Raw genomic sequence first — 19,586 nt, forward strand, 5'->3', positions numbered from 1 at the left:
TAAAATATAAATAAACCCTACAATATTAATTTCTTGTAGGATAGACTACACCTAATTTCTTATTAAATAATAAAATAAATGTAAGGAGGACCCCATCCCCACTTTGTATTCATATCTTCGTACATCGTGAATATTTTGATAATGATAAATATTAAGAGTTTAATTTTATTTGTAGGACTTATATAATATTTATATTATTATTATTTGTTATAAGAAGAAATTTAATTAAGAAGAAGATACAATAATAGTTATAAAATGTCTATAAAAACATTGATAGTAACATGAATCGAATGTAATACTTATCACTTACAATATTTAACTAAATATTAAAAAAAAAATACCATTCGTGCATACAAATTAAGCTCTAAATTAATATTATAAGGCTCTACTAGTATATAAAATAATAAATTAATACAAATTTAGAAAATTTAAAATAAAATTTTAAAAAAACGTAAAAACTAATAAAAGAAACTAAATAATAAATCATATATAAACTCCATTTGTAAATCTTTAAAATTTGACATTAAAATTTATTTATTCATAAAATATTTTTAATTAAATTATAAAATGTAAAAAAAACACTTTGAAATTAATTGTCTATTATTTTTAATTTTCGGCCCATCCGAAATAACAGCCCAAAATTCTAAACCCACATATTAACCCATCAGTTTTGAAATGCATTTCCAATTCTTAACCTATCCAAACTTACGCTCTGTCTTTCATCTGTTTGTGGGTCTTACTGTTTTGCTCTCACTCAGTCACTCTTTTCGCGTCGCTCACCTCACTCACAGTCTCACACTCGAAGAGTTCTTCATTGGGTGTGGGAGACTCTATTTTTAAGAGCATTCTGTTGGAACCTTGGCACCTATGACGGTGAGTACCCTATACTTCTAATTTGAGGGATATATCTGATGTTTCTGATCTTGTGGTAAATATTATATCTTCTTGTTTGATGCATTTTTGGATTGTGGAGCTGATTTGGATGATAGATTTGGATTTCTTTGATTTTGGTAAATAGGGTTTCCGAATTTAGGATTTTAGGTACTTTATTCAAATTTTCAAACCACTTCTTCTTCAAGCTCCCTCTCAGTCACAGACACAATAAAACACTAATTAGAGAGTTAATATCATTGTTGGAATAGTTACCCCCTTCCGAGGAAGCCATATTGTTTTCACGCTCCTTCACTTCCTCCAAGTACATTTCCTCCACCATTGGCTTCTATAGCCTCACCATTGCATTACTAAACCAATTCGATACCTGCTTCAAATTCAAACATATATGTCACCGAACGGGGTTTACAATTTTCAAATCAATATATGTATAATCCATCGCAAATTTGGGACGATTTTTGTATTAGACTGTGGACCTAATATTTGCGACGGTATTATATACATTTCCGTCGCAAATTCTTATGGTTACTTGCTACGGAACTTTCATTACATCCAAATTTTGGATGGGATTTTCAAAATTCCATCGCAAATTTGTGACGGTGTTGTACTATATTTCCATCGCAAACTTTGTGATGGGTTCTTTCCCTCATTTACTTTGTGACGGATAATTTATGATGGAAAATAAGTTTTGTGACGGGTTTTTTCGGTCGCAATTTGCGACGAAATTCATAACAAGAAAATGTCGTCGCAAAATTTGTTTGCGATGAGGTTTTTATCAACGACTTTTTTCAGTCGCAAATGGTGTTTGCGACCGAAATTGCCAGTTTTGCGACGAAAAATGCCCTTCGCAAAAATGTTATTTTCTAGTAGTGCTTTCATTAGGCAATACTAATTATTTTTTATATTATTGATAAAAAATAATTTTAATTTATATCATTCTTAATAAATTCTAATTAATTTATAATATAATCTCCCCTTCAATTAGATACTCATTATTAAAGTTATGTTATTTGTGATAATTTGGAAAAGGATATCCATTCTTGCCAAACTCTACTAGGAGCCAAATTTTAAATGTTCTTGAAAGTAATATAGAATAAAATAGAAAAAATATTTTCATGAAATTAAACATCCAAACATTGTTTATATATAGAGAGAGACATGAAACATCTAGTAAAAATAACATACCCTATTAGAAAATGTATAAACAACGATGAGATTTTGCGATAGTAAATTTTTCATCGCAATCTACAATGAAATTTGTGGCAAAATGAAAATTACGATGGAAATAGGGCCAAATACCCGTCACCAAAAAAAGATCTTATTTCTGTCACAAGACCATTGCAAGACTGTCGCAAATTGCGAAGGGAAAACCTTCCGTCCCAAAGATGAATTATTTACGATGGAATATTGAGACAATTATTTTTACAACGGGCACATTGGTCGCAAACTTGGGGAGGAAATATTGCAATGGAAGTTAGAGTAAACTCGTCATAGTTTAGGATGGATTATTCAACGGTAATTCCGAGTATGATTTGCAACGGAAGTGTGTTCCGTCGCATGTTTGAAATATCATTTAATGTATCTAATTATACAAAAGACTTGGTGAACTAGCATACATCATGCCAAAAGTCAATCCTTGTAAATCATCATGTCAGAATACGACATATTCATTTTTCGATGATGAAAGAATCTTCTGGAATTAATTATGTTCCCTACTTTTTCTTTTTCTTTTTCAAAAATGGAACTAAAATTTGTGATGGATCAGTATCTGTCACAAATTGTGATAGAATTTCGATGCTATTGAAACAAAAATGGTTAGGTAAAACTGTGGTTAAGATATTTAATGAGCATTTATGATAAATTTGTAACGACTTTATATTTTGTCGTGAAATACGGCAAATTTTGCGGTGGAATAGTCTAGTGAAAATGAAAGGTCAACCCACTCATTTGCGACGTTATTTGCAATGTAATTATGTTAAGCTTCCATCGTAAAGCGTCGGTTTAGTAAAAAAAAACTTAGTGAAAATTTCACTGTGTTTTCCCCTTCATTCACTCTTCTTCATTTCAGTATGCAAGCAAAATCTCCATTTCAGTCTCTTTTACATTTCCTGAGAGCTTAATCAGAGAACCATTTCCCTCTCCTGGGCATTTTCATCTCTCGTCTATTTCCTTTCTGCGTCTCTCTCCTAAGCATTTCCATCTACTCTTAACTAGTGCCTATTGTGCTCATTGTTTGCCCTCATCATTTTCGTTGGTCGATAGCTTTTCGTCGAAATATTTTTGTTCGGACAACTCACGCCTTCATCATTTCTCTGGTGACTTTCCTCCCTGTTACTCTGATATATTATTTCTTGTCCCTTGATTTCAAATCGACGAATTCGGAACTCTTCCACCCTTCACTACCGGTAAAGAAGACCCTTCATTATCATAAAATGGTGAATGTTCCTTGTTCTCACCTTTTATCATCATTTTTTTGTACTAGTGAGTGGTTTTTTTTTTTGAATATTTTGTCAGTTGCCCCTCATTACCTGGAACCAATTTGGTTGTTTTTCTTTTGTCAGTTGTCACCTTTACTGACACGCTGATTGCGCTTCGAATCAATCGAGCTCAGTTTTCCCACATTCACAAGGTTTGGTCATCTGCGACATTGTCTAACTCCCTATGTTTTTTTATATTTAAAAACCTAATTAATTATTCAATTCAGTTTGTAATAGTGATGTTTGTTTTCAGGTCTCGGTTGAGCCATTTAAATTGAAGTCGCAATTATATAGTAGTGTGAAGGACAAAACACGAGTGGATACAAAATTAGAGGTTTGTCTAAGATTTTAGAATTTTACTATTGTCATAGCTGGTTTACAATAAAATTTTCTCCCCTGCTATGTTCTTACTAATTTAAGTTCTGGAGTTTTGCTGGATTAATGTGATAATAATGATATATTCCGTGTAGCATTCAATATGTAATGTATATAGGAATGAAATGTTAGAATAAACATTGGTAAATGGTGTAGTTTTTAGCTTCTAAAATTGTAAGTTAAAGAAGATATTTGGATAAGCCACTGTTGGCCAGGATAGCGAAATTGTTAAAAAAAGTTACTGAAGTGTACTGACTATATACCTACTTGTACCAAATGAATTATGGTAAAGAATATGTACTTAGTAATGTAGCCATGTAGAAGTATTTGTGCATGATATATAATGTTGTCTCCATTAGTTTGTCATGTTAGATATAATCTTTAACATTGGAGTTCCTTACCTATACAACACAATGATGACTTCTCCGTTATTGTGTGATTGTGTCACTGATAAGTCATTTGGAGACTTAGGCTATGATATTTCTCATAGACAGCTCTTGGCTTGAAATTTCTAAATGGTGGGATGGTATGTGTTTTACATTTTGGGTGTTACCAGGGCTGACCAACTTGTGGGAATTCTTTATGTAATTTGAAAGTATGGTCCTCTGTAAGTTTTTTCTTAGACTGAATTAACATGGATGTTAGGTTTTGGCTATTTCAATAATTTGAACATAATAGTAAACTATTAATCTTGACGAAACTTTGGTTGTTTTGTAAGAATTAAAAGTCATGTTGTATTCTCCTTTATATTGATATAGGATGATGGTTGAAGAATTCACATTTAATCTACTTGAAAACTGATATGATGTAGAATATTTATAACATATGATGCTTAGATGTGAACATTAAATTGGAGTTGTCTTGAATGAGTTGGACAAAATTTAATATCTTTGGTTTTGATAAGACTTGATTGTGTGTTGTTAATTAGAAGTCTTGTGAGATATTCCTTTGTTTTAAAAATACATTCTGATTAATATGGGCCTACATTTGCATTGTATTGCAGTTACTTTAGTATCTTTATTGCGTGGTTAGTTTTGTTGTATTAGGTCCAATACTTTGCAATTGAAATTTTTTTATTAGTGATAAATATTAACAAATTTATTAAAAAAAGTTTTAACATGCAAGTAATTAAGGGCCCAATATCATAATAATTTATAACCCTAGGTGAGTAAAAAACAAGAGAGAAACCCCTAACCTAACCCTAACACCTAAACCATAAAAACTAACCCAAACTTAAAACCTTAACCCTAACTTGGAACCTTACCATAACCTAAAACCCTAACCCTAACTTAGAACCCTAACACAAATCCTAACCCTAACTTAGAACCCCAAACCCTAAACCAAACCCCAAAACAAACCCTAACCGTAACACAACCTAATCCCTAACTGTGAGTTTATTTTATAAGTTGCCATTGATTTGTTGAAATGCTATTGGTTTTCTCATTTGGTATAGTTGTATTTCCTGTGGCTTATTCTCTTGCGTGCCCTTCTACTCCAGCATTTCTTTGCTCCCTTGTCTGCATTTTGAGGTAACTAATTACATGGATTGTGATGTAATTGGGTGTTTGCATCGTGATGAAAAAATATTATATATGTTATCCCCATGTTTTCTAATATGTCCCCATTTTCTTGTGTAATGTTGGGTGCTAGGTGTTTTGTCGGACTTTCAATTACTTAGTCTATCAAGAGAAAACTCATTCATTCTCAAGATATTGACCTTGTCGCGCAAGTGCACGCATCAAGTAATAAGTGGGATTATTAGTGCCCAAATTATTGTTCCCACGAGGATAGTAACTCTAAATAATATTTTGAACTAATCTTTAAAGAATTTGGAAAGAATAAAAGAACAGTTTTGAACTGTTTGGTCTTTCGTTCCATAGTATCTTAGGGGCGTTCCCCTAAAACAATAGGTTACCATATCTAAGAGAAACAAAAAGACACATCACAAAAAATAAGAAAAAAAATATTCTTTTGAATAAAAGAAAGACTTGTAGGAGAACAATTTGGGCTTCACAATAACCACAATTCAAAATAAAAGTTATGTAAACCAGAACATAACAAAACCATAAAATTGTTCAAACCTGACATCAGAGCCCTTAAGCTTTTTAACTTCATCTCAAGCCGGGAAAAGGCTATCTTTTTTTCATTATTGTCAGCACTCAAATACTCCTTCACCAATTCATCTAGAGATACTATTATACCAGCCTACAACAAGAATAATTAAGCCATTCAAATATAAATGTTAGCTAAACAATATAGCTAATAATAGAATATATCATTTTGATAGTTTTATTAGTAAACATATATTGTTTCACTAACTTTAGAAGTAAGTTGTCCTTGCCCGTCACGGTTAGTGCCACATCTCTCATTAATGAAAGCTACAAAATCATCCAAATCACGACCACCGTCATAATCTTTGCCAGCTTTATTGCTCTTTGGGAAAAACTCCAGTGTAGGATAACCACTAATATCATATCTGTATTGGCAAGCTTCAGAAATTAGGCACACACACTTCTGAAATATGATACCAACCAAGTTTAACTAGAACACAAATAAAAATATCAGTGAACATACTTCTCTGTCAAATCCTTGTTCTTGTCAGCATTAACATTGGCTATAACTACTTTTTCCTCCAGTTTAAATGCTGCAACAACCTTTTCATAATTTTGCAAAAATAGTTAAAGTTTTATCAAGATTGACCTTGATATAGACACAAGTAGGGGAAACTCATTAAGCTGTAATTATAAGCTAAAATAGAAGTCTAAGGACTCGAGAACATCCTTACAGGGGCAAGGGCCTTGCAATTACCACACCTGGAAAACATAATTAAATTTATGAAGAAAAAATATTCATAAAAATGAAAAAAAAGAAAAAAAAATTCACCATATAATAAGGTTTTGGAAGCTCATCTGATGGTAAATCTATACTTACTAAGATGCATAGAACTCCACCAGAACATCGTTTGTTTCATCCAAGACCACCTTATCAAAGTTATCTGAAGAGAGAACTACCACATTGAATGGGATAGAAGCTAACTTCACATTGGTACCTACATTAATAAGACATTTAATACCAATGGCAAAATCAACTGAATACTACGCTAACAAATGTCAGAAAAATTAAGTTGAGAAACACTCAAAATGCCATGCAGAACAAAGAATAGATGACAAATTACCAATCCGGCAGGGTACATCAGAGACACTGAAAAGGATGGAAATAAAAGAGGATAACAACATAGGTGTTGCAAAATCGGCAAGTATATCGTTTGTTCCAAGTAATAAAGTGATAAGTAAAGATCGTTTCCTCGAGGATTAGTACACCAATTATTACTTTAACTATTCCCCTTAATTTGGAAATCTCGGTTTAATTGAGAAAGTAATTGTTGACTGTAATTTAAAAACAGTAATAATCAAAAGCATTCAAGAAAAGATCAAGAACGTCAAAGAAAATATAAGTAATTAAAATTGTAAAAGAACTGCAATCATGATTCACTTCACCTCCAATCCTCCCTTATAATTGTAAAAAGAATTTTATAACCAATTTAATTTATTAGCTCAGACAATTTACTATTTTCCTATTAAATAGTTGAACCCTAATGTCTTAGTGTATTCAACCCTTTAGCCCAATTAGAATCCTAGTGTCCTAGAAATTCTTCTTGAATTAAGAATTAAGCAAATGAATTTAAAAGTCTGCAATCTATGTAAGCCTATGTCTAGATCATGCACAGATTGTTATTCTACCCTTGTCCGAATTAAAATCTCAATATTCTTATTGTGAACTCTAACCCTCAAAATCCTATAAAAGAGCGATCAACGCCAGTGTGTCGCGATCCGTGCGGTGTTGCAGTGATCTTGGCGCGGTCCGCGCAAGTTGATGGCGGTTGAAAGTAGCATTTTTGCATGCATTTTCTCCTACAAAATATAGAAATTTAGTGAGAGTATGTCTGAATGCGGATTGTCAATAATTCATTAAAATAATACCTTTTATCTCTGAATTAATGTCAAATCCTTGCTCTTTTAACCCTAAAAATCTCTATATGCTGAAGTCATATCAATAGGATGGTTATATTGTTAAGTATTCAGTACAATGACTCAAAAGTCATGATAATGTTGGATAATAACACAAGCAATGAAAACGAATGATTGCCCTTTCAAAGCTCTCACATAATCCTAAACAAAACATTGTTTGTATTTTAACCCCACCATGCCTTAGGAATATATATCCATATAGTTTTGAATAAACAGGAACTACGAGAAACTAAAATTTGTTACTTTTTAACAAGTAAATTTCAACATGTTTAACTTCATTTTGATGCCACCCTGAGTTTGACTAAAATATTATCTACGATAAACATAAATAACAAAAAACATGTTCAAAGATAGAACCTCAAAGCACAAAAGAATAAGAGTAATTCTTCTAGAGAAATAGAGGTTACCATAATTAGTGCCGGTGCCGCTAACTGAGCTATAAACCTAGGATCTTGAAGAAATACCGCTACCAATGAACCTCGGCCTAAGCCAACACTCAGCATGCACACTCTTGAAATGGAACACAAAATATGAACATTGAAAAAACGCAATTACAGAGAACTCAAGTCCTATGGGACACTATAGCAAGTGTCTTAAATTCTTAATAGCTCTCAACTGGAGCATTTCTCAAAAATTTCTCGGCAAAAATGAAAACCTAATCTAAAAGGGGGAAATATGAATCAATTTACCTTGACGGTGGTTGTAACATCCTCTACAACTGACTAGCATAGAGGATATCACATTAATTCTTAAATCTTATTTTAAATAAGAAAACGAAAATTATAATGAAATTCTAATGCAACGGATATGAAATAAGACACATGACAAAATACCCTTAAAATTTAATTATACAGAAATCAAATTCACTATTACATTAGAAATACATCATAATCTAAACTGAAAAGAAACATTTATTTTGTTAATTGCTTCACTGAGCTCCGTATAGTCTTCAAAATCTTTATTCATAGTGTTTTACCATACTCCAAAGCTACACATACTAGCATGTTTACTCTAGAAAAGTTAGCATAAAAACAAACACACATGAGATAAATCTAAGTAATATGGGGGTTTTCGAACTATAACCAATCCAGCCACTTTAGTGAAAAATATCATTCTCACAAAATAAACATATAAGCCCATACTTTTGTGGGTTCTTCATTCAGTTATACCCAAGCTAAGCCTTTGTGGGTTTTACCCAAACTTTGTGTGTTCTAGATATAAACATATATAGGAACGTGTAATCTTTAACTGAAATGACTAATGCTCAATTGTGCGAGCGGCCAAATTCTGTTGGTTCTGTAAGTGAAAGGTTCTGTATGGCGGAGCTCAAGCTATGATAAGGTGTCTCTTATCCTATAACCATTATGATTCCCTAATGGGTCAGTCACATTAGAATCATTTAGTAAAAGATTACATATTCCATCAGTATTCATTTAATACCAAAGAAATTTTTTAATTTCTATAAACTTGATTCAAGATCATTCTCATATCTAATATAAGTAAATTCATCAAATTCACAAAGCCAAATATAGAAAATAAAGTAAAAGAGTAGAAATAATTCATAAAATAATTTTGGCAGAGTATTGGCATCTTTACAATTTTTAAAGAAATAACTTTAAAGTACCAACTTTCAACATAACATAGATAAAAACATAACCAACATAGCTTTCTAAAATATCTAGAAATAAACTTTAAAAATAAAGGAGAGAATGAGTTGTTTGCTTCTAATAGTATCCTCCCTTTTTTTTTCCTTCTTTCTTTCGCTTTCTCTTCCTTTTCCTCTCTCTCTCTCCTTTTTTCTTATACTTAAGTTTCTTTAGGGGGGTTTATATAGAATTTCAAAAAGGAATGTAATCATTACTTTAAATAAAAATCTAAGGAATATAATCATTACTTTTATAAATATCTAAGGAATCTAATAATTACTTTTATAAAAATCTAAGGAATCTTAATCATTACCTTTATAAAAGAATGGTAGACAGAAATCTTCGGTGACGAAAGATGAAAGAAGACAACGGCGGAATGCGAGAAAAATAAAGTCGAGAAAGATGAGAGAGTGAGATGTATAGCTATAATCGGAGTTAATTAAAAAGTAAAATGTGAGGTGGAGCTGTAATAGTAGTTTAATTGATGAATCCAAGGTGGTTTAATTAAGCCACCATTATTAAATCGACGTGAAAAACCAGTTTTTTTTGTTGTGCTAGATCCTGAAAGACAAAAGCATCCAAAACCTCAACCCCGAAAACAAGATCAAAACTAAAACAAGTCATAACTGCATGATTAAGGAATTAAAGCCACTCCACTTTCTGATTGCAACATTGATTTCCACGAGAAGATTTGGTGCGTTTTACTTAGTTTGCACAAGAATATGTCCCTAACTCTTAAGGATGCCCAACTTAGTATTGAAACAAAGGAATAATTAAGGAATTAAAACCACTCCATTTTTGGCTACTATAACGATTTGGACGAGGTGGTTTGGTGCGTTTTACTTATTTTGCACTAAAATTTGTTAAGGCCGGCAACTTGATTACCTAATAATACATTAGACTCCTCCAATAAGGTGAAGATGAAGGGAAATGTAAATGAAAGAAAATTGGAAACGCATTAAGCAAAATAGAAGGCTGCACGAAGTTGTGCCCAATGTTGTTAAAATCGAGATCTTAAATAAAATTGGAAGGGAATTAAAAAATCGTAAAACATAAAATCTTAATGTAAAAAAATCGTAAAAAATCATAAAAACGTAAAAGCGTTTAGAATATTAATAAAATCGTTTTCATGAAAAAAAATCGTAAAAACGTAGAATCGTAATAATAAATCGAGATTTTAACAACAATGGTTGTGCCCAATGCTTTTTATATGTTTGTTATATTATATCACTAACACCGCTTGCTGTATGATCATGGATATCTTCAAATTGGCTAGCGCGTTAAAAGAAATTTAGTATTCTCCCCATTTAATTCTTAAGAATACACATATTAGTCCAATGCATTTAAGGAAATAAAATTTTCTAGATGTTAATATTAAAATTTTAATCCGAAATCAAAGGAATTAATAAACAACTTTCTACATATTTTGGACTGCGTACATTGTAAAGGAACTAATTCAATCCAATAATTTTAACGTGTTAAGTAAGGCTATATTAATTATTTTATAATATATTTCTTTATAATACATAGCAATCTATAAATTCGCTATCTTAAGCTCAACATCTACCCTGCCTAAAATAAAAAAAGTAGTACACATCCTTAATGATCACGTGTTCAATCTTTATTATCCTTCTTCATAATCAATTTACAAGCCATTACAAGTACTAAATGCACCTCCATCTTAGAATAAGAAGGTGCACATAAATTTGAAATTCATGTGATATCCTATCCATGTTCCTATACTCATAATACGATTTAACATGGGCAAAGGAACCGAGTGGATATGTACACACATTGTTACACATATGGTCCATCAATTAAAATCCCTTAAATGTGTCATGATTGAGTGGAGCCCTTCCTTAGGTCCGAAAATATTCTTCCAGGCCTAACAATGTGACCGCTATTTCTTTAAGGTTAAATTAAAATAGCCAAAAGGACAATGATTCTATGTAACCAGGAAGTCATGCAATTAAGAGCAGCAGTTGGATCCAACCATGTATAGGAAACTTCTCCAATACATGGAATTTGGACATTCTCCTATTCGTATATGCATTCAATATAATCAGCATAGCCCACACACACAAAAAAATTAATGTAGAGAACAATGCTTCCCAAAACTTATGGATGAGAAACCATCCACTATATTGTCCTTTGGCCAACATTTTTGGAGACTTAAGTACTGATTTTTTTTTTTGGTCATAAATTTCGATAAAAATAATGGAAAATCCATTTTGTCTAACATAGTGATATGCATTAAGGGTTTCTCATGGCCTCAACCTCTTAGCCCTATTATTGGTCCATAATCGTTAGTAGATTATTGAGAAGACTCGGGGTAGGACAAGTATCGCTTTCAATCCAGAGAAACATGATAGTGCAACATATTCTTAACCAGACCCAATATAATTGGTAGGGATTTGCATTGATACATAGATTGAGCCATTGAGATGGCCAAGATTTTCACACCATATGAAATTGCCGAGCCCTTTTACTTATTTGAAAGATTGATGCCACTTAATGACTTAATTTATATCAAGTTCATATTTGGATTTCATATTGGAAGCTTGATGAATGTTAATTAGACAAATTCAGATACAAAATATAATAATAAAAGACTAGGTACTAAGAATATTGGACTATAAAACACCAAGAAAACATCCAACTGGTTTGAAGAAGACACTGCAATATAACAGGGAGAAGGTGGCTGGCAAAGTTGGAAAGGTGTATTAGGTGCCTAGCAGTAGCAGCCCTCTTATTCCATTTTAGGAAGTAGAATTTGAGTGTATATATATATATATATATATAGACTTATCGTTTCTAAAGCTGTTTGAGATAATTTTATCTCCGGCTACTAAATCATAACCGTACAAAGATGAATCAATGGTGATAATGAAAGAAAAAAAAAAAGAATCATAACCATTCAAGGGTGAATCAATTAACATAAAGAAATAAATAAATAAAACGACGTAGTTTTGGGGTGGCCGGAGATAAATTTATCTCAAGCTGGTTGAGAAATATTTTTCCATATATATATATATATATATATATATATATATATATATATATATATATATATATATATATAGCAGGATCCTTTAACACCGATGTTAAATTTTAAAATTTGACACCAAATCCTAACTGTTGATTTTTGTCAATGAACGGCTATCATTTATTGGGAATTAAACTTAATAATCAATCATTATCTCAATAAATAATAACCATTGACGGTTATTATAGCAATTTTTGTAAAATTGCTTATTTATTAATTTAAATATTTAATAAAAAAAATTAGTTGACTTAAATTTAGAATCACGGTTGGTAATAACCGTCTTCATAGGATTTGAACTTAAACGTTGTGTGTAGAGGTGCTAAACGAGCCAGGGGCCTTTGGCTCGACTCGTGAAGACCTGAGCTTACATGTCTAAAATTAGTTGTTGGCATCAGGCTTGAACTTGTATAAAAGCTCGTTTAATAAAAAGGCATCAGGCTCCAATTCAAAAAGTTCGACCTTAGAGCCTCTCAGGCCGACCTAGTATATTATTTTTTATTTATATTTTTTATACTACTTGTAATAGCCCTCTCTTTCTCCTCAATCCATTCCATCTCATTTTAAACAGAGTTTTTGAATGATTTTGTTCTATATTATGCTGTTTGGATATATCTTGAATTTATGAATATTTATAGAATTACTAGTGTTATTGATTATATATTTTGTTTGGATAAATTTTTATTGTCTTATTTTTTTAATACAGGCTAACAGACTAAAATATGCTTTTATTTTTTGTAAATAAGACAGGCCACAGACCAATAATTATATTTATAAGAGGTAACAGACTTGGTCAAGCTGACCTATTTAAATCAGTGTTTTAAAACCCCGCCCCCGGGGTTGACCCGGATCAACCCTGACCCCTCCCCTCTGAGGGTTAGGGTCACAAGTTATACCCTATACGCACATCGACCCCTCCGACACCCAAAACCCAGCCGGGTTTCAGTGACTCCCGGGTCAAAGGGGGTCACTGCATGTTTTTTTTTTTTAAATTTCATGAAACAACTTCGTTTTATTAAAAAAATAAAATAAAAATACTTGCAAACATAAATCTAATCGTTCTCTTCTCTCCCTGCGACCTATATGTCTTCAATCTTCACTCGCAGATGTGAATCTTCTAGAAAAGGTAAGAACTTTATCTATTCAAATGAAATCCTTACAGTCGTCGATGGAAAACAAAAACTCATTCTTACTTCCTTCAAATTTTCCCTTGTCAGGGACCTTCTCCAAAGAGGCAGAAACGGGTCAGCGTATTGATCCCATTAGAATATGAGTTTTGTACTTTGGTATCTTGATACTTTAATTAGGTTGTGTAATATTGACTTGTGGTTGTAATTAGTGAATTATGTTAAGTATATTTTGAATCTTTGATGATTGGTGGTTTGTTTTTTTAATATTTTTGTATATGATATATATATATATATATTATTTTAAGAGATCGGATCCATTTACAAACTTTTTTTGCAAATTACACTAAGTACGACCGGTCGTACACTGCATGATTAAAGTATGATCGGTCGTACTTAGTGTAGTTTGTAAGAGTTTGTAAATAAAAAAGTTTCTAAATATAACCTGCCCCTTATTTTAATATATAAAATCGGGTCAGCATAGTGATCCCGTGACGCCCCGGTTGAACCCGTGACTCCATGACCCCTGACCTCGGCCGGGTCGATGACCGGGCCAGGTTTTTAAACACTGATTCAAATACAAGCTTAGCTTTTTAAGAGCAAAGCTCGGCTCGGCTCGACTCATTAATATCCTTAGTTGTGTGTCACTCACAGAAAATTAATTGTTATTATTTTATTTTTATTTTATTTTTACTGTTAATATAACATTTTCTGTCTTTCTTATCTCCAGTTTGATCTTTTAGGATCGTCTAAAATCATTTCACGTGATATTAAATGACACTTAAAAGAGTTCAATTCTATATAATTCATCCTTTTTAATTGTGCCAATCATTATCACCATTTGTATGTATATTCCTTTCCAATCAATTTTTGTTTTTAAAAAAGCAATGGTATATTTTTTTAATTAATTTTCACTGCCACAGATATCAATGCATGGCACACCTATTACGATCGCCTGATAATTAAAATATTAGTTATCTTACATGCTAGGTAAGATTTTCTCTGACTTTTTGATTTAGTATTACTTAATTTTACGATTAAATAATTTTTTTAATAACTATCTAAGTGAATTTAAAAAAAATATTATATCATTAATCATTTATTTAAAAGGTTCATTTTTTCTACGGTAAATGCAAATAAGTTATTTGTATTAAGTCGAAAATAATATTGTTTTGTAACGAAAATGAGGATATTTTTGTAATTATAATTTATTCCAAGATTATAATAATTTTTATCATTATAATTTTTTAATCTTTCAACCTAAAATGACATTGTTTTGAAAATAAATATAAATAACTTATCTGCATTTATCGTAGAAATATTAAATAGACTCAGGATCCGAGTTCTCTTAATAATGAAATAATAATAATTTTTTAATAGATGAAAAATATACTTTTAACGGAGGCTAATTCTTTTTGTTCAAATTCAAACCAGATTAATTAAATAATTTGTTGGACAAGTGGCTGCAATACTCAAGATGGGATGAATTGAGTTTTACAAAATCTTTTCGCAAGTGGCTTCAATACTCAAGTGTCTTCAATACTCAATAAAGAGATTTAATAAAGAAAAATCTAAGTGTGAGAGCAAGTGTAGTGATCACAAAGTAAGCAAGCGAATATATAAAGACAATCTAAAATGCAATTTCAATACTTAAATAAAGAGGTTAAGGTTAGAGAAATTGCAAACTAGATGTATCCTGGTTCGGTCACCACCATCGTGACCTACATCTAGACTGAAGCCGCTCGATCAATTCTTTTCACTAACTATCAAGCTTGAGGGTGCTTGACAAATCACTACAACCTTTCAAGACTTCGGGCTCTTGATGCTTTACAATTTTTCACTCTAAATTTTCTTAGAAATATGGTGACCTCTCAAGTGATATGGAGGTGTTTAACAATGGCTAAGAATTCAAATGGAAGTGTTTAGCAATGGCTAAGTACTTTCAAAGTACAAATAACACAAGTTGAAGAACAATGGTTGTTGACACTCTCACAAGAATAAAGCTCAAAGAGAATTTATGATCAAGAAGACAAGAATAAAGCAAATAGAATGATAATAAATGAGTAATAATGATCAAGAAGTGTGTCCCATCAAGGGGAACAGTATTCTCTATTTATAGAGGGCCACATGGCTATTTACACACTCATTTTCGCAAACTAGCCATTTCATATCCGTTATTTTGTCTTCTGCACAATGGGTAATGATTACCATTGTGTGGGTAATCGATTACCATGAAGGGTAATCGATTACCATTGTTTGAGTAATCGATTACCAACCTGTTGAAAGGTTGGATTTCACCCTAAAATGGTTTTCTCTTGATTCAAATCAGTTTCAAATATTGTTTAAATATTTTATAAATATTGAAAACTATATTTTCATGTTAGGAATGAATTTGAATGTCAAACAATGATTTTATGCATGTATTTGAAAAATACTTTGACTCACGTAAGGGATCAATTACCCTTTCAAATAATCCTAATTAAGTCCTATAATATGTTACTTGGAGATTGCTTGGACTTAAAGATTTCTCTCGAGGCTTGAGTCTTGATCTTGTTTACACTTCTTTTTTATGGTTGCACTTTGAAACTTTCTTTTCATGCTTGTTTGTTATCATCAAAATCGTTGAACCTTTATATTTTTTTCGTAGAGTGCATTGGTTCCACGTAATTAATAACTCGAAACAAAAAAAGTATATAATTTTTTCCTAAATCTCTTCCTTCTAATAATTTAAATTTTAATAAATTTAATAATTGACATAATATTAAAATTTCTATAATCAAATATTCAATTGGTCAACTCGAAAGAATTCTTCAATTCGAAGCATCCACCTAACAACATAAATTCCTAAATTCCAAAAATTTAGTCTTTTTTTTGGTGAGGTAAAATTTAATGTCTGTTTTGATCCTCTCTTTTTTAAGTTAGAAGCTACTTATAAGTATAAGCTAGGCCAAACAGGTTTTGGGAAAGCTCTTATAATGAAAAGCTCTTTTTTTATAATGAAGAAAAAAGCTGAAAACTAAAAGCTCTTAGGAGGAAAAAAAATTTAAGCTTTTATCTGCTTTTCTTGAATTATGTGCTTTTTTTTAAAATAAAGAGTTATAAAGAGAGAGAGATAATTTTCTTGAAACATGTGCTTTTATGTAACTTTTAAGCTAAATTTTTTATGTAATTATCAAACAGCTTTTAGTTTCTTTTTTTAAGCTCTCTTTTTTTAGCTTATAAGCAGCTTCTACCTTAAAAAAAGAGAATCCAAAGAGGCTCTTAATATTTTAATATAGGATATAAAAGACATAAGACAAAACGAAGTAGGTGTAATTTTTCTGCTGAACAAGGAGAAACCTGATTGTTTAATATTTTTTCCTTCTTTTATCTAATAATATAAATAAATTTTATTTATATTAGATAAATGCAATAAATTCGCAGGTCAAAACCTATTTTCTTTCTATTCTACAGCTAGTCCAGCAACCCATAACAATTTATCAACATTCTTAAATTTTAAAGAATTTAAATCGAATTTCAAATATCAGTTGTTATATTGCAAATATTGGAAAAGATAATCACATGATGGACGTCAACTATGTCAACCTCTTGTAAAAATTTTGCCACAATGCACAATTAACTGTTTGAGAAATGGGAATGAATTTTTTTATGTCAGATATTTACATAATTTTATCACGTGAAATTTTTTTATTTTCGATAAATTTTTAGAAATTTCGATAGAATCTCATCTAATTAATATGCATCAATCAAAAGATAAATATAAAATTTTCACGAGATTTCTTAAAAATCTCATTCAAACAAATTCATTCTCTGTGTAACCATCAATTAGTAAATGAAGTCAAGTCTGCTAAGGAGGAGCTGCACCGACCCGCAACTTTTTGAAAAAAAAAATCCGGACACGTATTCGACACGGACACGCTCTGACACGTTTCGACATGTATTTGACACGCGGTCAACATTTTAGGACACGCAATCAATGCTTTGACACGTTTTTTCGACACGCAGTCAATTTTTTTCGACACGTGATCAACATTTCGACACGCATCCGACACGTTTTTTTTTTTTTACAACTAAATTTTATTTTATTAACTAAACTTGAAAAAATAATTTCTAAATCAATTTTTTTTCTGTTATGATATTTAACATGAAAAGTTAACAACGTATGAAAAATTATTTTTGTTTATATTTATGTTATAAAATTTGAAATTTTGATTGGTTATATGACTTATTTTGGGTGTTATATGTATTAAATATGAGAAATGTTATACTTACAACTTATTTTCTTTACAACCATATATCTTAATCGTTGATTTCCGTCAATCAACGGTTATCATTTATTGTGATTTAATAATTAATTAATAAATTTAATTTACGAAAATCTTAATCGTTGATTGATGGAAATCAACGGTTAAGATATATAGTTGTAAGAGGTTGTAAAGAAAATAGGTTGTAAGTATAACTTTTCCCATTAAATATAAATTATATTATATATATTAAAAATATTATTTAACATCAAAACATGTCACAACGTGTCAGAATATGACATTTTTTAGAATTTACATATCGACGTATCGTGTCACGTATCAGTGTCGGTACATCATAGAAGAGGAGCATATTGGGTGCGATTTTTGGATTTTACATTATGTATTTCCAGTTATAGTAAAGGGTTATGTTTATCTCATTTTACATAAGATAAACAACTCTCCTACACACACAAAAAGGGTTGAGTCTCACCACTCTTTTTTCTCTCTCCTCTTACCTGTGGGTCTCACTTATACTTTTATTTCTACAACATGAGATAATTTTTTTCCTACAACATAAGAAAAATATATCCCTATAGTAAATAGCGTAAAATTAAAAAATCGCTTTTCTTTTTCTCTCTCCAATATACTAGCAGTTGAGGTGGCGTGCTTTGATTGGTTTGTCACACATACATGTGTAATATATTAAATTTTTCCGTTGAGAGGTTACCAGTTTCGTGGGCTCTTTTCTCTATGGTATTATTGGGCTCGTCTACATCAACGTGGTACCCAAAAACTAAAAAAGGAAATAGGTTCACCTTTGTTCTCTCGTTTAATTTGACTCTCAAGCATTAACAAAAAAATCACTCGGGCTTATTCTACTAAGGTGAGTAATTTTTCATTCCCAACCTGTTTAAAATATTTAATTTTAGAATTGAAAATAATTCATTAATATAAAAATATAGTAGGATTTATAAACGGTGAAATACTTATATGAAAGCAATTTGTAAATATTTTTTATTTTATTTGTGTACTAATTTTATTTACCAATCAAGTCAATTGCTTAATTCTTAAAAACTTTAAATATAGTTCCCTCTTTTAATGAACTAACTAAGGTTTTTGTTTTTGTTGAGAAAAAGGGCCACAGGTTGCATAGAAAAATACAATGCAAAGCCTCTGGAGTAGAAACTCCCATAGCTATGTTTCGAGACTCTTCCTACTTAATTTAAGAACAAACAGCATGAAACTCATTCAACTTCCATGAATTCCCCCATGGGAAAAGAGAAATGACAACTTCACTGTGTTGATTGAACAGTGAATTTTAGAGTGACAAAAGGGAAGCTGCACAAGTGACAATTTAAAATATGAAAAAAGATCATAGAAAATAAGAGGAACATAAAACAATTCTATTAGATGATAAAGTTGGTGCATTAAGTTGTTCCAACAGCAAGAGTGGGGGAAAAAAAAAACAAGATACAATTTCTTAATGCATAACCATATCTACCAAATCCTTCTCCATTGTTGGAATCATCAACCAATCATTTGGGAAACCACTAAGATCTATTTCATCCACAAAAGATGATTCAAGGCCAAGCACCATAGAATTCTCCACCCCAATATTTTCTACAAATGAGTGATCCAATTTCTCACTAGTCATATTATGATCTAAACTTTCAAGAAATCCTAGCCACCAAATATATGAGGAAGCTTGGTTCTCTCCATCCTTAAATTCTACAGAGGCTTGAAAGTGTTCTGATA

The 19,586-nt window shown here is 31.2% G+C and overlaps 1 pseudogene; it reads right to left on the bottom strand.

The window, feature by feature from the left end:
- Positions 1-1,090: 1,090 nt before the first annotated feature.
- LOC133317918 (probable protein disulfide-isomerase A6) lies at positions 1,091-19,485 on the bottom strand (annotated as a pseudogene).
- Positions 19,486-19,586: the final 101 nt, after the last annotated feature.

Source organism: Gastrolobium bilobum, unplaced genomic scaffold (assembly GCF_033153095.1).
Source record: "Gastrolobium bilobum isolate Gb01-03AN ecotype WA unplaced genomic scaffold, APGP_CSIRO_Gbil_v1 utg3981, whole genome shotgun sequence".
Taxonomy (NCBI): Eukaryota; Viridiplantae; Streptophyta; class Magnoliopsida; order Fabales; family Fabaceae; genus Gastrolobium; species Gastrolobium bilobum.